At 40.2% G+C, this 25,433-nt stretch overlaps 1 protein-coding gene across 3 annotated transcripts in view; it reads left to right on the forward strand.

The window, feature by feature from the left end:
* LOC112557287 (sex peptide receptor-like) overlaps positions 1-25,433 on the forward strand; it is a 149,781-nt gene that overhangs the window by 28,675 nt on the left and 95,673 nt on the right. Inside the window, exon 1 of one of the 3 annotated variants that reach the window (XM_025227052.1) lies at positions 2,562-3,132. The exons of the other annotated variants lie outside the window; for them this stretch is intronic. The gene's annotated coding sequence lies outside the window, so the exon portion shown is untranslated. Of the gene's footprint in view, positions 1-2,561; positions 3,133-25,433 lie in introns of those variants that run through there. 3 annotated transcript variants of the gene reach the window in all.

Consider the following 25,433-nt stretch of genomic DNA (forward strand, 5'->3'; position numbering starts at 1 on the left):
TAATGTAACAAAGCATTAGATGATTTCCTTTTGGAAGCAGATTGGTCAAGGATGATATACGGTATAGGGAATTAAATATAGAACGAAGGAGAGGAGCTTGCTGGAAATAATAAAGAAACGAACGGAAGTGCATGATCGCAAAACTAGATAATGTTAAGAGACAAGCTCAAGTCGAACGTGAGAGCAGGGCTCATCGAACGTTCTCCATCTTCGGGTCACGTGGCTCGACTCGCGGTCAGAATAAGAGATCGAATATTAAAGATTGAGCAAGCAAAAGGTAAAAGGTTAATTATGAAGAAAGTCTTCAAACTGATTGAGAAGGACACGTGCATAAAACTGACCACGGAGTTTGGGATTGCAGGAAGGCGGGAGGCAACAATTGTTTAAGAGATTTCGGTAGGACTGCCAAACGGTTCACAAAAGACAACCTGATCAGGAGAGGGATGCGCAATCAAAGTCCGCTTTAACTCTAGGAAGACACTTATCTGATCAAAATGTACGCGAACAGGACATTTTTCATAGATTACTGTCAAGCATTTCCGTGAATGCAAATTGAAGAATTCATAACCTACAAGAGTTATTGGATGAAGTCTGCCCCCAAACCTTACAAGTACTAAACATTTGTCTGTGTTACCAACTTTATTTCTGTAGTCCAACGGTTTAAAAGTCCTTTTTGTAGCTGAGTTGTTTTGAAGGATGTTATTGTCGGTCTTGAGCTGGACGTTGTATGGGTCTTTGCCGTTAGTCCATCGGTTAAGTACAGCATTGAGAAGATGGCCAATTCTGCCCTCGATGACTGAGGTCTTGTACTGATCTGTCTTAGTGAGGGTTCTTGGTAGTTCTTGTTAAACCTTGGATAAATCCACTAAAACACACACACGCGCGCGCACACACACACACACACACAAACAACACACACACATGTAATATGTAATTCCTAACAAAGAAGTAAGTAAAAGATTTGCAAACTAAGCGTTTCCAAAATTCGGACCTTTAATCTTAAGTAAGAAAATAATGTGCATTACCTTTAGATCATTTCATTCTTTTCCAATTAGGCTGAAATCCTGTCTGATTCCTTCTAAGACTTTGCCCTGCTGGGGAGGTCTCGGTATCGACATCACAATCGGTTTAAGCCTTGCTGAGCTCCACTAGACATTTCAACGCTTTTCTTTGCAATCAGTACCTTGGGGGTCAAGCTTCTGCACCAACAACTTCTTTCGATCAAGGAAAGGAAAGATTTGTGGTCCGAGATAAGGAAGAGAGAGAGGAAAGAATTAAACAGATATGGATTTATGCCGTAAATTGTCTGTTACATATTTTTTATCTGTGTTAAAATTTTTGGAGATAAATAGGGTTTCGATACAAGATGTGTCAGAGAATTTTAGGTGCCTTTAATTTGTACTTTAGTTAGATGAAATTGTGTGCTGCCTTATTACTGTCAATGAAAATCCTTCTTTACATAATCGCAACTAGTTTAGCTTCAAATGTTTATGAAACTGCTTAGCTGTCGGTCTTTCTGCTTGATATGTTGCTTGATGTATTGATCTCCTCCAATCATGTGAGTTCAATACAGTCGCCAGGCTTAACCTGAGCTAGTTAAAGAAGACTTACCTAGAAGACGATACGATCCAGATGGCGCCAGCAACCTAGTTGCTGAAAGGTCATGAAACTGTTTGTTGCGAAGTTTGTTGTGAAAAATGATGTGATGTCGGGCTGCAGCTGGCTGTGGATTCTTCTTCTTTTTATTTCTTTTTTTTAATTTTCCCCAACCGGCTTTGTCGCTGTAAGCAAGATGGCCATGCATCATCCTTGATCCTGACACCTTCGAGGAAATTTACATGGGAGATAACCGCTTGTTCAGGTCGGATAACTGCTGGATTAGGGACGTCAGCTCTTCAATGTGCTTCTATTTTACCATGAATTTGGGGAAAGTTATGCGGAGACTGTAAAGTAGGGGTTGCTCACAGACCGGAAGTTTTCTTATAAGAGAAACAATCTGCTGTTGAGGCTGTGGAAGGGGAGTAGAGAAGTTCTTCCTAAAACAGTTTGCTTTCCTTGATGTAAATGTCACCAAGAGAAGATGTCACTGATTTACCTACAAAAAGGTTCTGTGATCTTTGCTCGTGACATCCTTCAGATATTTTGAGTATAACTATGCGTTAGTAAGTCTGTCGCCTTTTCAAAAATCTTCCACTGTCCTTTGTCTCTCTTTATTATATATATATTTGTCTTTTGTGCACTCACAAGTGAACTCATTCCTGTCAAGTTGAAACTTTATTTTAAATGTTTTCTGTTCACCAACACCTGCTCTTGCACTTATATTTAAACATTTTTTTATAGAAGAACAAGCTACTCTTCTAGGGAATGAACTCCTACATTCAGAAGAAAAATATATTGTCAAAAAGAGTTGCACTGCTTAAGAATTATTACTTATATGACCTCACGGTTGTTAATGGATCATTCGATTAAGAATAAAAACCATATTCAGAAAGAAAGAAAAAATTCAGCATGTTTACAAAGTAATAATCTGTTTAAGAAAGTTCTTGCGCGACTTTTAATCGTGTTTATTTTATGTGTAAGCAAATGGAAAGGAGACACACGGTGTCCTAGAGTTTATTGCTGTCCCTCCTCGACTATCGAGCAGCTACCAACAGGAATAGAATTTCTAAACAGCTGCCTTCCTGTCTGTGTAGATGCTACATTACCTGTCGGCTAATGCCCCGGGTCACATGTCAACGTCTCGCGCCGAGGAGCACAAATCGGCCAAGCGGATTACTTCCGTGACTGGCCCACAACTGTCGCCGCCTTCGTTAAGTTTGCATAAAAATTACTTCCCCTAGGAGACAGCCAAATGGTAGGGGGCGCTGGCAGAGCGACGTGTTGCAATATTTGGGGTAAAGATACGCTTCCTGTGCAGAACGCAGATGCTAATTGTCGCACAGACTCGGTGAGGACTAACCCTTGAAATTAGTGGGAGAGAGGAAAGCACTTCCAGCATCCATCATGACGTAAATGCTGCCGCCTGCCCTCGCACGCGCATCGCTCGGGTCACGAAAGGCGTGAGCGGTCTTCACGTCTGGCGGATCGCTGGAAACTGGAAGACGATGATGAGAGACGAGAATTGAGCCCTAGGTGAGTCCAAGCTTCTGTTTTTGATAGTAGACTCAGCTTTCCAACAGAAAAGAGAGTTTGCGGTCAAGGGGCAGCAATCACTTTAGTATGGATGTATACGACAGCTAATCCAGATCATGGCTTTCCTTTATTTATCAGTCTGTAGCTGTATATCTGATTTTCTGCAAGCATCTCGTTATTTGTTTCATCTGGCAGATTGTCTGTCGGATAAAACAGAACTGTTCAAATCAACGAATAAACAATTTTTTCTTTCAATTTTAGAAATCAGCTCTTTTCTCTCATTTCGCTTCCAATAATGCCAGAGACGAGGGACTTTGTTTAGAAAAAAATAAATAAATAAACGTGATCTCATCTGTATTCATTTAAACCAGTTATGTGTGTATTTATATTTGGCAAGAAGACGGGAAGTTCGTGCATCCCTACTTTGGAATAATTGTACTGCAATATTTTCGTCAGGGAAGCTTCTCGACCTTCTCGGCGCATTTTAAATATTTCAATGCTCTCTGAGATGCGAAAAGGACTTTACATGATGAATCAAATCGTTACACTACCAATCTCTTCATCAGTACTCAGTATCATTAAAGACATTCACACACACACACGCACACGCACGCACGCACGCACGCACGCGCTCGCACACACAAAATGAAGAAGATTAAAGAGACGGAAAGAAAGCTAGCAGTTTTGCCTGCACTTTGCTTCCCCACTATGTACGCCCACTGATGCAGTGCACACACGAAAGCTAATATTCCCCTTTAACCAAGAAGAGTCAGCGGAAACGTGGATCCGACACGAGATTGTGCCGCAGTCTGCGCCAAGCTGAACTCCAGAAATAAAATCAGAGAGGAGTAATTTCTTGGCGGCGTTCATACACGTCAGCTCAGTATTCCGGCCACTGCGGCACCTAACAAGTGGCTTTATAGAGGCCAGCATGAGAGATTAACTGGGCGAATTCAAGGGGAGATGCTTGGATGCTGCGAGCATCGCATATGCAGGAGACAGAAGAATGGAGGGTCCATGCGGGGGAATGAAGGTAGTTTCTGTGAGCGAGACAGGCTGTAATAGAGAAACAGGCGGGTGAGGAATGGAAAGTGTCGCTGGCGATGATAAGTCAGTGTCTGGGGGATTTTTTTTTTCAAAGAATGGAATATTGACAGTAACGGATTCACGCACGTACTGTCTCCTCTTCCAGATCATGATGCACGACTCACGCATATGCAAGACAGTATTAGCTTGGGCTCACAAACTAAAACTATTAAATTTTTATATTCCTGATTCCCAATTCATGGAATAAAAAAAAAAGCTTTACACCATTCAGTAATGTCATCAGCCTGGTTTTTGATCATTAGCTTCCAGATTCTCTCAATTTAAAAGCAATAAAGACAGAATTCCGCTGCTGTGATCAAGACAGCCAGACATTTTTGAGATGTAATGGAGAACACGATGTTGCTGGTTGAAGTTGATCACCGCAAAGACCTGTGAACACCCAGCTACGCACGGGTCTCCCTGTCAACATAGACAAAGAACCTCAGAAAAGAAGATCGGAAAAGGCAGAGAAAAATCCTCCAATCTGTTATGTGCTTTTTTGCTTTCGTGAGCAGCTACTTGTCGGAAAGCTACAAAATGATGAAGCTTGGGTGTAGCTTGTCTCTCCTGTTTCCAAGGACACACCCATGAGTTCAGGTAGACGGGGTTGTCTGGACACAAGGTTCGTTATAAGTCATTTATTATCTTTTTTGTAATTATTGAACTAATTCTTATATGTATGAAGTGTCAGAAAAATATTTATATAATAAGCACAGCGTTAGCCTTGACATCGATTTACAAAAGGTCAGATAAAGAAACATCCATTCTCTGTTCTGAGGTGTCAGTAAAAGGTTCCAGAAAGATCAGAAAATCACATTCTCCCTTGATAAATAATAAAATTAAAAAACACATAGGAAATGTCTCTTACTTGCATCAAATAGTTTAATTGGCTTTGATAACAGGGTTAATAGGTTTAATATTTATTTTAGGAAAAGTACTAATAGAAAAGTAGATTCATTAGTTCCGCGAAAATAGTGCGGTCGTGTTTTTAACAGTCCGTTGTAAAATCGTATAAGATCATATATTAATCTTTTAGTACTTCCTGCAAAACGCTAAAATTTGTTTATTATTTCATTTTTTAAGTAAACAGCGACTTATTGGGAGGCAGTCACAAACATTACTGTGAGTCAGAAAGTTGATGTCATCCTGTTTGGATCACCTCGCCTGGAGTCATTGAACACTTTTGAAAAGCTGGCTGTAGGCTGTTTCACAAATGTAACAAACCAGAATGGCCGTCAGACCTGACAGTAGGAACGCGAGTTGATGCCTAAACTAAAGAGAACGTAACTCTTTCATCCTCCTTGCCGTGGATACATTCCCCTTGCGCGCTTTGTCCCTCTTTCCGCGATGTCCTTTCACTCAAAGTTGGCGTTGGCTATTAACGCTTAAAAATTAAGTGAACTGGAAGCTTTTTCGCCCGAAAGGATGCTCAAAACCCGCTGCAAACGATCTGCCTGAAATGTAAATAGTTTTGTCACATGCTTTTGTTGATCATGGTGGATGGCTACCGAGAGATAATGTTAGACCTGAATATAAAATGTGGGTGTTATTACATAATTATTACATAATCACACTGGGCGAGATAGTAATTTATTAATTATGACCAGATCATATTAATGGTTGATGGGTGTTATACCCGATCCATGTATTTGTCAGCGTGTTCGTGGATAAAGTGATGTCCCTTTGCCTAGCCGGCTGGAGGGCGCTGCGTTCTGTCGTATGTTTGTCTTATCTGACGTCTTCTTGTGTTGGTCTTGTCGTTGGTGTGGGTTTTTATAGTGCCTGCCGTCGTGGGTTTGGATTGTGGTGCACCTTTGACCCCTGTCGATGGCTTGGAATCTATTTCGAGATGGAGATTAAGCGATCGACACTGACTGTTCTTTGCCCTTTGACCTTTTGGTACTTAGCGGACTTTTGCGTGAACTCCACTGCAAATTGAACCGTTTGTTGGATGCGATTGGAGCTAGATGTGTCTTCCTGCTTGTTTGGTCTGTGAAATGTGGTTTATGCTGTATGTACTGTATGTATTGTATTATGAGTATGGAGCATAGTAACCCATTCACCACTGTTTAACTCCAAGCTTGTTTCTGATAAATGGATAATTTTTTTCTGGACTCCCAGCAGAGCACAGAGATCAATCGTAGACAAAAGTTGTCTGTGGGTTTTGTGCAAGCAGCAAAGACCAGGCATGAAGTTAGTGGGGCACTGTCTGTAAACCATGTTGGCTTGGTAAACACCGGTTGTGGGTAGAGACCCAGAGATGCTTATTAGCTTCTCTCAAGTGGCGATGCTTCATCTATGACAGCACTGTCCACATTTCAGCGAGGTTTCCATACTTTAGCTATTTATATCTTTATACTGGTGGAGTCTAGACCCATTCATCCTTCAACATACCAGACTTGGCTCCTTCCATCACATTCGGCTTATTCTTTTTCTTCTTCTAACTTTCCTACCTTTCCATCATGCCTTCGATCCATCCATCTATTTAATCATTTTCTTAGTCATCAGTTCGGTTACCTTACTTTTCTAATTTTCATTAATTTTCTTTGTTTCTTAAGGTATCATTTCCTTTCCCTAGGATCATTAACTGCTCTTATTAGTATCTTGTAATCATTTTCTCTAATGTCTTGATATGTTTACAAGAAAGGTTCGATCTCATCTCTCATTTCGTTTATCTCTTTTTCAAATTTAATTAGTGGCTATTTCCGTTTTTACACATCCACATAAATATTTAGCAATTCTAGGATAAGGTTAGGTGTAGCAGTGAGAAAATGGAGAAAAAAATAGGATCGTACACCTGCACAATTAAAACTGTGTATATACAGACATTTTTTTGAGTGTTTATGCATGCGTGCGTGCCATCGAGTTCACCAAAATCGTGAATTCTCTTGCCCACCCGTATTTACTGGACACTAAATCTACAATAATTTTCTTGCTATCTAGAAAAAATTGCACCACTTACTGCATCAAGCAACACTCAGCACTCCCCAGTCGCTGTAGCTATAGCTATACCCATCTTTGCAAGATGACTTTCTGCAAAAATGTCTGTAGCTATTATGTTCGTGGGGCTTGTAATGCGATCAACGTGGTCCTGTGGAACTAATCATTTACTTGTCCGGCTCAGCAGTGCAGACAGAAGGGGCGAGACACTCGATCTGCTAGCAGTCAGCCTGCAATCTACTGAACACCGGTTCCTGCCCTCTGTCAGTGTCTGTCCTTCTCAACTTAATAACAAGGGAAGAGTTCCAATAAACCGAAATATTTTACACATTTTGGATGTTTATTGCTGATCTTAAAAAACTTTTTTAGAGACCTAACATTTAAACCAAGTCAGAAAAAAATTATCTTCTATTCAGTAAAGATGTAAGTCTTTTTTCACGGTTCTGTACACAAAGAAACTTCTAAATATTTGTTGGTGCGTGGATCTGAATGGTGCTCATTATGAATTAGCTTTTAACAAATTTTTTGTTGATTTTGTTAACAAACCAAAGAAAAAGGATGTCGCCCTAGTCATAAATTTCGGATCTTTATCTTTTTGACCGGGAAATACAATTTTATCAGCTGTTTATTTTCACTTTGTTTTGACAGACCAGTTCCAAAAATGTTCTGATTAGTAATATCAAAGTTGTCAAACTCTGTAACATTTTCGCACCTCGGGTTGCTCAACCTCTTAGGCATGACCTATGTCCGAATAACTTCTGTTATCAAAGTCTATAACCCATGACCTGACCTGCTCTTGGAAATGTGCCTACCTTACGAGTTAAACCACATAATCTTTTCAGATCAACGCGGATAAAAGCATTTTTATCAATTACTCACGCGCACTTTGTGATACACACAGACAACATCATTCATGATGGCTTCGAGGGAAAGGAAACCCCAATCAGACCCTTTAATAATCTCCTTCCGGTTTTTGCGAGATTGGTGTCTACGTGATTAAGGCGAGCATGTTCATCCAAAATGCAAATACCATGAAGTGATCTTTGTTTCTGATGTTACACTGCCGCAGGGACGAGAGAAATATATTTAGCTCCCAGTTCAAAGAAAATGATCTTTGATGAGAGGGCAAAATTTTACGGGACGTTAGGCAAGGTGTATTAATAATTAGGAAAAAAAAATTGTCCTTTCGCATTTTTGTCGGGTTTTTTTTCTGGCTGATTACTTGTATGTCAGACATTTTTCTTCTCCTTCTTGCCCCGTCTTTTCATTACAGTGTCATCTTTGTTCCTTTTGGCTGCTTCTTTTTATCGGGTGGGCTAACTCTGTATGATCTTCCTTTTACTTTCAATTATTTCTACTCCCTTCTCCGAAAAATAAATTATTCGCACCATTGCTGACTAGTCGAAGATCAGGGAAAATTGATCTGCCAGCTAAACATTTGTGATATGAACTCCGCTTGTTTCCATTGTGTCTCTTCCTTGAATTACTGAGACGATGATGGCAACAAAGGGAAAAGCATGCACGCATGAATGCACTTACAGAATGATGAAAAGAAAGGCAGAGAGAGAGAAAGCAATGCAAAATATATTGTGATTCGCGGTATTATTAACTTCTTTTTGCAATGATTGTCCCCGAGAAAAAAGGAATACAGACAGATTTCAGGGTCAGACGATGTTAACAGCATATTCTAAGGTTTAAAAAATGAGTTAGATGAAGAAAGTGGAAAAAGAAAAACAGAAAAAATAAACAACGTGGTATTTGAGATGACAGCCTGACACCTAAATTTTGTTTTGGAAGTAAATGTCAGTAAGCAATCAACAGCTATTCAAACTGTCGATGATCGTATAAATTTTGAACGCGATCAGGAAGAATGGAAATATAATTTCCTGTTTTCTTTGCTATTTTATTATTTTGCTTATTAGTTTTTTGTGAACTATTTAGTTGTTTGATTTAAAATTTTTCGAAGCAGATGTCAATGTGTTCTTGATTCTCACTGGTTTTTTTTTTTTTTTTGTGACATCAGGAGTTCAAGGTGACTTCAGTAGTTGTATTATATATTATAGGTCTGTCCAGTTCTTTTAGAGCTCACCTGCTAGTGAGGGTCACATGATGCAGCAAGCCTCTGTGTTAGAGCAGTAGACAAACCAAGTCCCTTTTATTTTATTTTATTTTATTTTATTTTATTTTATTTTATTTTATTTTATTTTATTTTATTTTATTTTTTATTCACACGTGGATCGAATAGACCTTTTCCCACGGCTTATCGTTCTTGGCCTTTTCGGAGTTGCGTTTTCCTAGTTCCAGCAAAGCAGCATTTCATATCGCAGTGATAGAATTTAGAAACAAATGTTTTGAATATCTTAAGGATGCAGCTCTGAGACTTTATTGGCTCCATTGTCGGCCATGTCACAAGGAAAGATAGCTGACGGCTGAACAAATGTATCCAAGATGTGATGATCCTGCTTTCTAAAGCACTCGAAATGCCCATTAACTCTGAGAGATCCACATCCATTCCACGACACAGTCGCAACAAAGTTCATTTTCCACACAAAGTATTCTTTCTGTTTGAACTGTGGAACTTCCTGTTGACACAACAACAGCCTTTTGAATTTTTTTTTAAACAGGAATAAGAGTAAGAAAGCTACGTTTTTTGCAGAAAAACCCTTTTTGTTAGTTTTATCATAATGTATTTTATGGAATTTTCCATCACCTGCCCATGCACTAAGGTTGTCTGAATATAGCAGGACCCTGGGCAGTGACAGATTCAGCGCATATTTATAAAGTTCACCGCTGGTCTTGATGCTTCGTTAGAAACCACGCGTGAACAGTGCCCGGATGTTCTGTAGTGATTGGCCCCACTTGCTTGCAGTGCGTGATTGCGTGCGCAGGCGATGTTTCCGGGAGGACAGGCTGTGTCGGAACCTGGTGAGGACTGTTTCAACATAAACAGGTTTTTGCTCTCTCTCTCTCTCTTCGGCGTAAAACACCAATTTTCCCTTCCTCCTTCTGTCGTTCCTTTTCTCTTCTCTCTGTCTCTTTGTCTAAAGACGCTCTTCTTGGTTTAGTTTGAATGTTTCAGATAAGATTTAAAATACATCAAAAGGAACACTCACATGCTCCAAAGTGTATATCATCACAGATTCCTTCACTCACTCACGAAGGCTTAGAACGATGCAAGTGGCAATGACTAAGCGCTAGTCACGTGAGCAAACCAAACATTGACCGTTCACGATTCAAAATGTAGCATGGAGCGTGCCGGTTGTAATCTGAATATAGCACCTGTTTACAGGGCAGGCTTTTTCCCATAATAACTCTAGTTCAAACTGTTTGAAAGAGGCAAGTTAAATAATAATAAATAGAAATTTGGAAAGTTGGTCAGCACATATTCTTCGGATAGTAGGTTTTGTTTTTTCAAGACCGGATTCTTTTTAAGTGGACACTTTGAGTTGTCGGCGCACCTCCTCTTCTGTGAAGATGTTAACTTCCTCTCCACTTTCCTCCTTTAAAACATTATTAAGAGCCTCTCTCAGTTTATTTCTGTCCTCTGTAAAACATGGAAGTCAAAGCGACAAAAGGTGTTTATGTTATCTGCGTACTCCTTGTTCTCTCGTTCCTGATTCAATTTACCACCGTGTATCCTGGTGCACACTCATTAGCTCAGTCCCCTCCCAGTTCTTTTTATACTGTGCTTTTAAAAAATTCTCCTTTACCTTATGTTTATATTTTTCTTTCCCCTCCTTGATGGCTCTCCAGTTATTTCTGCACTGTCTATGCTGCAATTGTGGCAAAAAAGATGAAAAAGAGGTGTGACAGCTTGAGACCGACAACTCACCCGTAGATGGCGCAGATAGCAGCAAGAAGAACAGACACTGGAGCTTCGTGTTATCCATTTTGTGATCAAATGGGATAGGAACATTATCAACAGTTAAAACTCTAGCTAACAGCACAGAGATACAGAAACCACTGAGCACAGAACTGGAAGTGGTTTGTTTGTTTATATGTGTGTGTGTGTGTGTGAGTGTTGAATATGTACACCTTCTTCATTATTATTAATATTATTAAAAATACAAAAAAATTGTCTTATCACGGTTTGCATTAAAATAATTATAATAAGAGAAAGAAAAATATTTCTACACCGCCTTTTCCCACTTTAAAGTAGGCTTCATCCGATGTACCGATAGAACAAAGTAAAACATATACAAATTAATTTATTATAACAAAGCCCATATAGATCAAAACATAACATTTAAATATGGCCGTGACAACCCAAAATGAGAATCATCATTTAGCATTGCATTACATAGAAAATTAACATAGTCTTTACAAGATTATAAAATATCTGTATTTAGTTCTCATTCTACAGTTGTAATAATGTACGCTGCACTTATACTCTCTCACAAGTATTAAAAAATCTGATATGCATTTATATTTACTCTCATAATAGAAAAACCAAGGAACGAATAAGACATCCTGTAAAAGATTACATAAAAACAAAGGACACGAAATGGCCATCTCCATTCATGTGAGTGTCCTGTCATGAGTTGATTGTATATTTGGATTGCAGACTGAATAAATGAGTGCAGATAACTTGTGGTTCTAGTTCTAGGAGGTCTCAACTGAGACAGTTAAACGGTCTAAACATTACAAAAAATCATCACATCAGAAGCTAAAGCAACAAGGCATAGAACATACATCAAGATGCAAAATGGCAAAAACACACGTATCATCAGTTGACATCACTGAAAGCCATAAATCCAAACTTTTATCAGAGGAAAGCAAAGCCAAAAAACGGAAAGAATAAATAATAAAAAAACTACAAAAAACCACCGTTCATAGATCAGGAAAGAGAGGATTACATGGTCCAAAGAGCCGAACAAGTTAAAAGTGCGGTAAAGTTAAGATAATGAATCCCGAAAGCAAGAGAAAAAAGAAACCGCTGATGACAAGATGGCCAGTCGAAGACGGCTCCAGAGATCATTAGTGGACGAAGATGTATATAGGTAGGACCTGGCACAGGCGTAGAAGAACCTTCTAGAATAGAGGTAAGCAACGCAACACAAGCGTACATCAATGGAAGACACGAAAAGTTGCCGTTGATCTTGGGACGAGACAATGAAAGACAGAACCAGATGCTTCAGAACTCAGTCTCGTGTAAATAGCGAGGGCACAGAACTACAGACGATACTTTACCTCAGGGGAGGTAATTACATACACCTGGAGAAAAAATTGCTTGTGTCGTCGTCTAGAAGATCACAGTGCACCATCGTGATTATATGTCTCAGTACGTACATATTTCTTGGAATTTTTCTTCTGTATTTTCTTTTGTATGAAGACTGGCAAACAACAGACATTGCCTGAATTAGTTTCCTACAGAATGGGCCAAGATCTGTATCTGGTAAAACTGAGACACACTGAGACAGGAAACAGGAGTATATTTTTATTATACAATTAGGTAATAAACTTGTAAATAATAAAACGCACTGTCATATTTATGTACACAATACACAGTCTACACTCCTTTATCAAGCTGATGGATTCTGTCTAAATCACATCTCTCTTTCTCTGTGAATGCTTTGTCAACATCAGTCAAGCATCTTTCATTAGCATGTCTTCTCTTGTGTTCTTTTGGATCCACTGCTTGTATCTACAGGTAACCAACACTCATCAGTACCATGTACAGGTCTTGTCTTACCTGCAGGCTACAGGAGATCTTATTGCTCCAGGTTCAAGCACAAAAAATCTCCTAAATAGTGCTTAGCACAGGTCAGGAATCGCACACAAAAGACAAATTAATCAACATCTACTAGGAAATCGATCGACCTGCTAATATAATCAAAACTGTAAACACGTTTACCCACGAATGAGATGCGCACAATCGAGAAAATGAAATGGAGCAGACGATATTTTTAAGCATTAATGTTCTTCAGGATGCTATAATTATTTTCGTAAAAGTAAGTACTGTGAAAATAATTGGTTGCTGATGTTGTCTCTGCATCCAGCGGAAATACGAAAAACGATTTACCAGGACCACAGACGCTGATTAGTATAGTTAATCACGCAGCATGAAACCTGCCATCTTGGACCTTCTCGTTGTCCTCTTCTCAAAGTTTGTTGTCGCTGACATTTTTCGATTCGCATTAATTAAAAAATTCAAGTATACACTCACAAGGAGAACACTGATCTTAGTTTACGAAGATCATTTATTGTTTTGGATCGTTCAGTTTCTAATCAACAGGCTTGAGAGAATAGTTGTCAACAACATTTTTTCCATCATCTTGTACACTAACTTTCTCAAGAATGTATCTCATTTCTACTTCATTTTATCCTGTATACCAACAGCTGTGGCAGTAACCATGACAGCAAATGTCTTGTCGTATTTCCGATGATACTGCACTGCTGATTCTTCAGTTTAGGTCAACAGTCCCCTACTCTGCGGACTTGGATGAATTTATAGCCTGGTGTAATCATTTCTCATACTAAAAAATGTATTGTATTTTGTTGTGTTCATACCAAGTAGGATGGTTTGCTGTGTCTGGACCTTGTTCTCCTTCGACTGAAGAAGGTTGGAAGAAGCTGACCACGTGACAGCTGTACCCGTACAGACGCCGAGAGAGACGATGGTCCTAGACACCTCGACAGATTGATCGCGCGTGTTCATACGGGACGGACAAATTCAATCCAGAAATACTTCTAAAAATACCACGTGTACGTCTGGGGATGCTGGCAGGATGCTGGCAGGACGCTGGCAGGCTGTCTGTTGGACTGTGAAAAATTTCAGGGAAACGAGTTAGGTGAGCAAAGGGCCGATGTTTCCTTTGCGATAAGCTCTTCGTTATTTTGTCAGATCGTCTCGTCGTTGTCCAAGTAAACAGAAAACCTTGACAAACATGTTTATATATCACGTGTTTATCTTTGTACCTCTCAATATTTTCTCTTTTTCTTTTCTCATGTTCGTATCTCCAAGCATCCAGCTGTTACATGATGGGGTTTATCTCGTGTGCGGGGCTCCCTATTTCGATTACCTGCAGGCGTAGCTGGGTGTAGTATCACCTTGTTTGATGATAGAACGTGCTCGAAATGAATCTCATCAAACCGGGATCTTCGATGAGCCACCTCGTCCACTTGGCGCCAGGCGAACCCTGCTGACACGTGTTTGCTCTTCCCTACAGAAATCTATACAAGACCCTGAAAGCGGCTTTGAAGAGAGGTGCCCGGATGTGTATATTCCCCCTTTGCCTTCCATTCCCCTCTACCAGTTAAGGCTTCACGGCCCATCGACTGTTATTCCATTCCAGGACCGCAGGAAAAACGAGAAAATCATCGACCACTCTAGTAAAAATTTCTTCATTTTAACTGGTATTGGGTAATCGGCAAATGGTGTAATCATCCTAGCGTCACCAAGTACCCACGCATCTGAAAAAAAATCCCAAAATTGAAAAGATTGCACACATTATTTGTGTTCGTTAGACACCATCATGTTTCCTGGCACATGTATTTCGCGAAAGAACGTGTAAAACTATCCTCTAGGATGGATGCAATCACAGAAATTTACAGAAAAAAACTGGTGCACCACCCCTCGCACTTCCTCAAATCATCGAATATTCGAAAATATATTTATGTTTCTTGCGTTGATTAGTCTTTAGTTTTGATTGTCCTCCATACTCGAGTGATGGTAAGACTTTTATCATTATACACTAGTTGGTTGAGGATGGAGCAAGCGGTTGGGGTGTGGTGTCAGTCGGGTAGGAGGTGCCCGCACCATGTTCCGGTCCTTCTCGAGCTGGCTACGCCAATTTCGTGTCTTCTTGTTCGATAATAGGATGTGCTCCCCGGAATCCCATCAGGCTAGGCGTCTTTGATGCAGTAGAGCTCCCGTTAGGGGTGAACTTAACCTTACTGATACGTGTTTGATCTCTCCCCAAACCCCAACCGAATCTATACCAGATATTGAAAGTGGGGTAAGAGAAAAATGCCCGGATGTGCTTAGACCATCGGACCACCTCTTCTTCACAGACCATCGGTTCCTCTGAGACCCTGGACGCTGTACCAACAGGAACTTTATCGACTGGTCAGAGAAATACTTTATAAGTAATCATACACATTTTGTCTCCTGTTTAAGAACAAATATAAAAGTCGTGGTCGCAGAAGCTTAGTGGCAGAAGGTGAAATGAGATGGGAGTGGTTCACCGTGTCTAGGACATGGCATGTAAAATGTATCCTTTTGCTAGGTTTTTCGTATTTTTACTAAATAAAACACTCATATGCTTGCTTGGAAGAAGAGATTTCTAGTCACAGACTATCGAAACAAACATGTTGCATTCCATGAAGTCGAGTTACTACCATCTAGAAGTTGTAGTCATGACGCATAATCCCAGTTGTTATCTCCGCTTTGCATCTGCATCCTTAAAAAGCCTTGTGTATCTACAGCTGTGTACTGAACTTAAAACATGGACAATTAGGTCATCAGCAAAGGTTAAAGGTTATAGTCTGCACCTGTTTCTGCAATGTTTCCGGTCCATAGTTACTCCACTAAACTAAGTAATGTTACCTCTCCTTTATGACTACCGCCCCAGAGACACACATAACTAAAGACTGCTGACCTCACTTAAAAGATCGTGCGAATCTCAAGACTGCCACAAGGTATTATTGCCGTTGTGAGGGTCATTAGTTCTTGTGGTCGACATCCATGTCAGGCGTAAATAGTCTGGCCCTGGACTCCGGGGGGAAACCGATGCATCTTTTAAATTTAGCACTTGGTGGTGTCGGAACCTAAATCAGAATCGCCTAAGGTCTGTCTTACTGACCGCGTTGAAGAACACCTTCCCCAAGCCGTCCAGCTGTACGTCCAGCAAATATATGACCAGCATACGGGACTCGTTTTCTCGGGCCGTTTTCTCAGCTTTTCCCGATGAGTGTGCCAAGTCGTTAGGCGCAACGACCGATAATACCTCTGCTTTATTGACAAGAAAGACGGTTAAATGAATTACACCACTCGACAGACGCTGTTAGAGTCGAGCTAACACCCTTGGCCTCCGGGGTCATCGAGCTGTTAGCTGAGCGACTGGGACTGTTTTTAATCTACTTTCAACTCTGAGCACCAGACTGTGCTCACTCTTCATTGCACTCACACTTTAACTTTAGGTCGTAATTCAGTCTCTAACCGAAGAATATGGTGTCGACCGATAGAAATTCGCATTGAACACAGACACATACACACGAAGGACTTCTTGTCACCACACACACACACACACGTACACGCGCGTGCGCCTTAGTCTACAACGAATTGTCGTTCTTTATCAGGCTCTCTAGTGTACCGAGGAAAGAAAATTTTAATTTCTAAATATAAGCCTGTGTTGTGCATTGTGTTACCACTAGGGGTAGCTTAGAAAGTAAATGGCAATATATTCTGGTGACGAGGAGGATCAGCCATGCAATCTACTGCAGGAATGGTAGACACAATGTATGTAGACGCAAAATGGCTGACATTTCCACAGAAATTACTAGAGATTTTAAGGCTATTGATGGCGAGGATACAAAAGGATAGCAAGGACCTCAGCTCAAGCTTCTTTTGGAAGCTCTAGCTTTACATTTCTCTCTCTTGAAATCGCCAACAAATTATTTGGAATATTCCACAAAATGAACTCCATTTCTAAGCTTTGTCCTGTTTTCTAGTCAGGTGGCATGGACTGGTGTCTGTAGTTGACAGGTCAACGGTTTTTTCCTCCCCGCTAGACATAGTTATCGTTCCTACACATAAGACGTTCATGCTTCTTTCACATAATTGAATGCTTTTCCCCAAAAGCTTTAGCAGATTTGTTTAAAGGTTGCAGAACAGAGAGGGAAAGTGGAATACAAGGCTTGTAGGTGACATCCTGTCTTGCCACTTATTTTCGCCAAGTTTGGTAAGTGTGTACAGAAAGACTTGCACAGCAGGACAGGATTGATGGTCAGACTAGTGCAAGATCTCCCCTCCACCATCCTTCTTGGCTTTCCAGGCCCTTTCGGTCGCCAGGGTAATCGATCCTTACCAACTTGACAAATTACTGCGCATGTCAGGAAGTGCATATTCATTTCAAAACTATTCTCGGGGCAGACGTGGAGGCTGATATTTTTTATGATAGCAACAGTGCGTCATTGGCACTGAGAATTCATTTATACTACTACTTACTACAACTAATAATAATAACAACAACAACATAACAAGCAGAAGAAAAAGAAGAACGCTTATGTTTCTTCAGGTTCTAGCTATAAGCTACTATTAACAGGCACACATACACACACACGCACACACCACTTGCTCACATGTGTATGCAGTTCCAAGAGATTTGATACGTTAAATATTTTTGAAAAAGATACGTTTGAAGGTATTATGTGAAGGTTCCTTGTGTCTGGGTATACATTATGAGATGACAGAGAATACCAAGTTGAGGTTTAAATGTTTCAAAAGATTTTTTCTGAGATTGGTGGGATTGGTTAGCTGATATTCTCATCCAGTGGCTGCGTTTCTACACGAAAATACGAAGAAGTAAACAATGAACATTCCAGACAGACAGCGAGCAGCGACAAACTACAAACACTAGTATAAAAATTAGACTACATGTTAGCTTTTTCTGTTTAAACAAACAGCCATATCAACATGTCATTTTTGGCAAGCAAACATTCACACAGGACAAGAACACTCAGTAGCACTCGAGCACATGTACATGCACCCTTGCTCTTATCTTTATGCATTTCTATCATTTTGCTGTCTGTCCCAGCTTTGAAAGTAAGACAACAAAAAGTACTTTCAAAAACTTGTCGATTGTGCATCGATAACCACGCAGATGAAGTGATATCAGGACAAAAGGGCGAAATTAAAATAGCCTCATTGCAAATGTTCATCTCCTCTCCTTTAGCTCGATTATTTCTGTTGTCCACAATTTGCCACTTGCAATAATAAGCAGGTCTGGACACGCCTCAAAAAAACAAATATACACACAATCAACCAACCTATTAATGCACTTACAAACATGTTTAAAAATCCCTCTGCTAATTTTAATCAACATTTTATTTACCAAAACGTGGGCAAGAATGTGACTGGACCAATAATAACAAACTCATTTTTTATCCCTTTGTAGATCATTCTATCTTTATAAATAAAGACATTAAAGTTGACTTTCAGCTGATGTTTTCCACTGGGCAGATAAATCTTGCACGTGTGGAAGTCGTTTGCCTGCCTGCCTGTCGTTCGTTCTCTCACAGCTTTTTCCCTAATAGCCTCGCTGGGGATGTCGGGAACGTATAGCCGCCCTCGTGTATGTCCAGCGCCATTTATACTCTCTCCTCTCTCTCTCCTGTCCAAACATATTATCTGGGGAGCACTCCGTGCGCTTCGTGCTGTTAAGTACATTAGAGTAGAACATTCCAGAATGTTCGGAAACTTGACCTGCCATCACGGAGATTCCAAAAAGTGTTTCTTCGTCTGTCTGTCTGTCTCTCTTTTACTCGATTCCATCTCTTCTATCAATCAGTTCTCCCTCTTCTTTCTTTGTTTTTCTTTTTATTCTTTCTGCTAGACTGTTTATTGGTGTAGTTCAGCAACCCTGTTTTCTATATTTTATCCATATTTATTTTTATATTTTTGTTCATTTTTTTATACTGCTTTATCACGTTCTAGTTTATATTTTATCCCCGTTTATATTTTCTCTCTCTCTCTTTTCTTCCATTACGGTCTTTTTTCACATAAAATCAAGCAGTTTTATTTAAAGTTTTCAGTGAGATTGCAATTGATTTACGCTCACCAAGTATGGCCCAACATGTCGGCACGTTTGATGGATCATCTCTATTCTGAGGCTCATTCTCACTACTTAACTATTTATCTCTTGCTGAATGTCGGCTCCCTCTTCTCTTTAAAACAGTCAGACAGCAATCACCTAAGAATAGTTGAAAACAAAGTTATAAGAACCTTCAGTATTTTACTCATCTATTTATCCGGAAGATTAATTTTTCCTGTTAATAAATGGTTGTTTCCGTGTCTGCTTGCCTCCCTTTTTTGTTCTACATTTAAATATTCCATTCGTATTTATATTCGATTCTATGTTATTGCAATAGTCGCTTTTTTTTTTTCTTGCACACTGCACACTCGTATATACTCTTGGTGCTGTCTTAGTCACCTCTATGTTCGGTCTACCCGTATGAAGATCGACAAGCGGACCACCCATCGGTTCTCTCCCCCTCGGAGTATTTTTCCTTTAAGAAGGCGCGGGGCTGAGGACGAGATCTTACACCTGATGCTTTTCACCGGACTGTGAATGGTCCTCCCCGAGTCTGACTACTGCCCCGCGGGTCTGGCGCTCAGTGGACATAATCGCCATTTTGTCTAATTTGTTCCCGCACCAACTTGATCAAAGTTCTCAAACACTGCCAGCGACCAATCGATCTGAAAGGTCGCGAATTCCTTTTGCCAGAGGGCGCGCAAGATGCGCAGAAGAACTAATGGAGAGAAATTGTGTGTCAACATCAGAAGGCTGCTAAGATCTGGTCGAAAGAAGCGACACTACTGAGAAACTGCGTTCGAATCCTACTAGGAGACAGAGATAAGAGAATATGAAACTGTCACACTTTGTAGTATAAACACACACATGTATGATTTGTCTGCTAGTGCTTGGTGAGATGTTTGTTCTTTCTTTTTTTAAATCATGAGTGGTTCATCTGATCAAACAGAAGACTTACCACGAAGGGGCAGAGTTCTGCAGCCGAGTGTAATAATAGGTTTTGCATCCCTTAATGGACACACCTCTCATTTAATTTGATTGTACTTCATGCCACATCTCTTATTTCATTAAATTCCAGATAAGATAATTAGTGGGCGAGTTATGACCAAATTTAATGGCTGGCACTGCAGGGAAGAGAGCATCGATGAGACTTCTATATGTTAGATGCAGGGTTAGCTAAAAGGCCTCTCAGGTCTGAATACAGTCGTGAAAAGACAATTCTTAAGCTGCCGAGACTTATGCCTTTAGGGAAGTACAACAGGTTCCTCATCCTAATGATCACAATGACCACTTTGGTGTCGATGTTTAACTAGACGAGAAAGAGAAATGTAGGTTCGTGGTACAGATCCTTTTTCAGCCTACTGTGCTACATTCCTGTGTCAAATCACCGATGATTCTGTTAAGAAAAAAGAGAACATTGAAAGCGAAGCATTTATCAAAGACTAATCCGGATCCTCTCATTCGTTAAACCTCGGAGATGTTCCATGTCTTTCACATCCATTCTCCTGCCCAGTAGCTGGTTAGTCACCCCAACCCGCTCATCTGACCCTCAGATAGCCGACAGCTACACGTTCTTCTTGGTGAACCTCTTGGCCTCCGAATGAAGGAAGGAGAACTCTACCTCAGTACCAATCATTGATGAGTGGTCATTTCCATTTAACTCAGCCAGACCTCGCAAGAATAACTGAGAAGCGCAAAAGTAGAGGAACGAGCCGGAAACAGGTCCCTCTAGGCCAGGTCCATGTCCTGCGGGATTGAGTATCTTTAATTGTCTCTTTTTACCCTGACGGGATCACCATTTCGTCGTCTGACTGCAAGGAAATGAAGAGGACGGAAACCATTTGGGCCATAAATCTAGTCCGCTGCACGGCGCCAGCCAACCTCCAGCGTTCGATGCGACAAGGAAGACGTGGCTGATGTCTTGTCCACGAACTCAAAAAGGTCGGATTAAAACTTGCAGCTAAGCTGGCTGGCTGTGTTAACAGGTGAGATTCTTATGTAGCTGCATTTTGTATGCTGAGACTGCAGCTGGCCAGATGATGATGATGATGTCGTCGTCTAAGCTGTAATCGTCGTTGTACGAAATATTATGGGTATGAATTTCAATAGACCTCTTTAGTAATAATTTATATAGTGACTTCCAATCGAAGTCGGGATGCATGATGCCGTATTTATAATGCATCAACAGGCATCAAATGTATTTATAATCACCATCATTCCATTCATCTCTCTCTCTCTTTTCCACACACAAACACACGCGCACTCACACACACACACAAGAAAGAGTGGAGAAAATCGGAATACCTGTAGAAAACCACCTGAACTGGCTGGTAAGGATTGCAATATTTCGTATTACATGATGACCTAACCTTATTAAACGGAATCAGAAGATATGTATTTGTTGTGAAAATTGAATATTTAAACCGAAAAAGCTCAACAATATGTAACTTCATGTCTGTGGACTTTGTGAATGTTACTTTTGACTGAAATCCTCGAAAGCAAAGCCCCGTTTCAAACAAAATCAAATTATGGAAGAACAACCCCAGGGCAGCAGTCAGACGCATTAAATGACAATGTTTTATTGTCACACAGGCACCTGGTCAAACAACTCAGATAAATACTGACCAGAGTGACTCACAGAAGTCTGGGTCTGGTCCAGAAACACAGCTATTTATAGCCGATACAAAGGTGACTGTGTTTGGCAAATACTGTTCTCTGTGTCTACATTACTTCTGATTACTTATTTAAAAGTCAGTTAGCGTTGTCAGTAGGGTATCCTCCTCTCGCCGGGTAGTGCTAAATCTTTCATTGCCGTCTGGGTCATTAATCCCATTAGTCTCTGCACTGTTAGCATGAAGCTCATTGCCGTCTGTAACGAATGAAATATAAGCAGAATGGGGATTTTCTGGCGCATTGGTCCTCATCTGTTAGGATTGAGGGTTCAATTCCACATTGGGGTGTTTGTCCGACAAATAGTGATAAAGATAAACTCACTCTTTGGCAGTAGTTCATGGCGGTCACAATGTGTAAGACTGGTATCGAAGCTTTTTCTTCTTCTTTTTCTTCTCTCTGTCTTTCTCTCTATGTAAAGCCCGTACTCTATCTTATGACAGTTTGCAAATCGAATTGAAGTCGTCTAGTCAGGATGTAGTTTGCAGCAGATTATGAAAATGTGTTGCATCCACAGAATACCTTGCTTCCTGACTCTGTTTCTGTCCGTTTTCTTCCAGACCAATCGGATATCAAAGCCGTATAAGTTCTTTTAGGATTAATACCCCTTAACATCTTCTGCTTTGAATAAATTCTTGCATAATGTTATATATAAAGTGTTCTTGAACTTACGAAAACTGTTCCTCGTGATTCTTATATAAACTGTTCACCCAGTTCAAAACAGTCAACAAGGAATCAGGACATGGACAAAACCTTTTGTACCTTGACCCTTTTTATTTCTTATTTGAATGATATGACACACCTCCACACTTCCCACCTGCATCCCTCCCCACGGAGTAATAGCAGTAAACATCGTGTAATTTCTCCCAAGGCCCAGGGCCGGCCATAAATTGTTGAAAACAAAAATGTCAAACGCTATTTGACTGTAATGAGACCTGACCATAGTTCAGAGGTAATAACATCCGGCGTGTCTTCCTGCCTAGACATACCCTTAATTGTAATGTCTGTGAACTAGGGGAAAATACCATAGAGGGCAGAACAGGTAGAGCTGATGAGGACAAATAGGGATCAAATTCTAGAATTAGCAAACTTTCTATTTTCTGCTTGTCAGCACCGCGACTGTCACGCGCAGAGACATGATGTCGGTAACAAAATATACAAAGGTTTCTATTTTCACGTCTCAGCTTTAGTTTATTATATTGTGATGTGGTCTGTTATATATGTTGCTCATTACATTTTTTTTCCACTCGATTTTCCACATGTGGGAAGCGTTTATGGTGGCTGCCTTGCCTTAGTTGCTGGTTCGGTGTAAAACACTCCATAACAGTCATGTCATGTATCAATAAAGAATCATATCTCTCCGTTTCTATATTTCCTTATGTCAACGGTTTTTTATGAACTGCAGATATAAGGCAACATGTGCTGATGACTTCCCTCTACAAATATGCGTGTCTGTCTGTACATGCGTGCGTGCGTGAGTGCGAGAGACTGCGCATGTCAAGAGTTTTTGTCCTTCAGTCTAAAACAAAAAAAAAAAAGCAAAGAAAACTTGTAACACCGTAAAATTATTCGATCCTTCATATTTTCGCCAAATGTCCTATGTCTACACTAGAAGTGGACCCGGACAAAAGAAGGCGCGGGGTCACGTGATTTAGTCTGTATTTAGAGTCCTCAACTATTTCACAAATGGATACTGTTTAAGTTCTCTACAAGATTCATCAAACAATATCTGTCAAATCACCTACAGCAGATATTGGCACTGATTTCTGCCTCATCTGTAATATAAATATCACATTGTAATAAACAGATGAACACTTAAAAAAAAAACCAGTAGCATACTGCGTGTGGGAAGTCAGCCAAAAAGATGACCTTTCAGAATAAACATTTAGCCAGAATTTCAATCTTTCATTAGTCTCCTTATCTGCTGGTGATCGTAATTAATTAAATACAACTGTTCAGAGCGATTAATGTAGCTGCTATCATCTGGCGAAGGTGCACAGTCCATTAGCCTCATCACCATCCATAAAGGAAGCTTACCGTGATTTTTCCCCTGCTGAAGTCGTTTTGTTCCCCCAAAAAATTTTATAACTTCTTTGCTTCCACAATAAACTTGACATGAGAAATCTTTGCCTGGGGAATGGCCGATCATTATAGAGTGATCCACAGTAGGAAAAGACAAATGCTGCATCCTGAGGGGGGAGGTCTGTGAAGAGATGGCGGCAAGTGATACGCGAATTACTGTCTTTGACATTACATGGGGCTAAGACAAGAGAGTGTAATTGTGCTAATCTTTGCTTATTAAGAACGACAGTAATGATGTTGAAATGCAAAGGATTCGGGTTTACTTGAAGCTGTTTTCCAGAAATATAAAAGAAAATCGGTTAATTTCATTGCTTAATATTGGATGGCGGCGAAGTTTTATCACCCTAAAGAACGTTGGCTCTTGCCTTAATGATGTTAAATGACTGCTGACTTTATCAGGTCATCCCTCAGCTTTTGTTTCGGGAAGAAGTCTCTAATTTTCAAACTAAAATAAATGTAACGAGAATTTGAACAAGGAAGAATTTGAAAAGGAGGTTTATGTTTACGGATTGATTGTTTTTTTTTTGACTTTAATAAGCTAGAGAATTTCCTTACCAAGAGCGAAACGAGGATCTCGAGGTGTGTGATGGACATTGTAATTTAGGGGATATTAAAATTTTATATTAGAGATAGCATCTTACGCAAACACGCACCTGCATGCACACGCAACACCACGCACACACATCTTCATACTTGTTTTTACACACACACACAGCACCCCGAATAGAGACAAGAGACAAGAAGACGTGGACGCTATAACGTTAGTAAAGATAGTTCACAATGTCTAGAACAGTGTATGAAATGGAAAAACCAGCATTGTATTTCTACCTATTTCACTACCCATGCTCAGGTGTTTTGTGGGCAAGGAGATTTGTCCACTCATAGATCCGAACCAGGTTTCGAACCACCGTCGTCGAGGTAATTACAAGAATGATGAGTCACAAGACACAGAGTAAGGTGAGTGAGTGCGATGTTGTCCCCTCCATCCTTTGTAGTAGAAGACATGTTTGTACGCAGTGCACTGTCATAGTTTCTTGAGGAAGCCGAGCGCCAGTCCTGCAGCCATTTTCTGTTCATGGCAGATATACAGGAAAACGCAACTCTGCCTCGCTGGTCTTCTCTCACCTTCTGTGTATTGTGTCCCTTACGCTGCTGTTGTCGCTCGCTCACCGTGCGGACAGTAGCTCAGGTGTTTCTCCCCTTAACCTTGTGCGTTGGACTTGTTTGTGTCGGTGATGTGCAGGTAAGTTACTCGGCACTGTTGTAAGTTAATGATTTTTTTCATTGAACTTCTTTAAATACATCATGCGTGAGTGTATGTGAGTGTGTATGTTGCGTGTCTGTGTCTGTGTGATTAAGTGTTCGAGAAACATTTCGATTGTTCTAATAGCCTCTGCTTTAAGAGGATATTAATATATATAATAATAATATATTCTACAGGATCCGGTTGTAACAAAAAAACACACTTGCATCACAGACATCGTTACCTTGTCAGCTCTTGTATATTCTACAGATTGACTTAGCTAGCTTTATATATTACTAACAGACCAACTAGCTTTTGAACTTTCCTCTATAAATAATCCACTCAATCAGCTCTTGTGTGTTTATGAAATATTGCTTAATGTATCTTGTGCATGTTCTTCACATACATTCATCTATCAGCCCTTGAACATTTCCCACAGACCCCTTCAGTTCGCTAGTGTGTATCTGTCACAGACTGAATTATTCCTTTTCTTGGATAGTTCTTGTGTATTCCTGGCAGTCTGATAC

This window comes from Pomacea canaliculata, linkage group LG2 (genome assembly GCF_003073045.1).
Source record: "Pomacea canaliculata isolate SZHN2017 linkage group LG2, ASM307304v1, whole genome shotgun sequence".
NCBI lineage: Eukaryota > Metazoa > Mollusca > Gastropoda > Architaenioglossa > Ampullariidae > Pomacea > Pomacea canaliculata.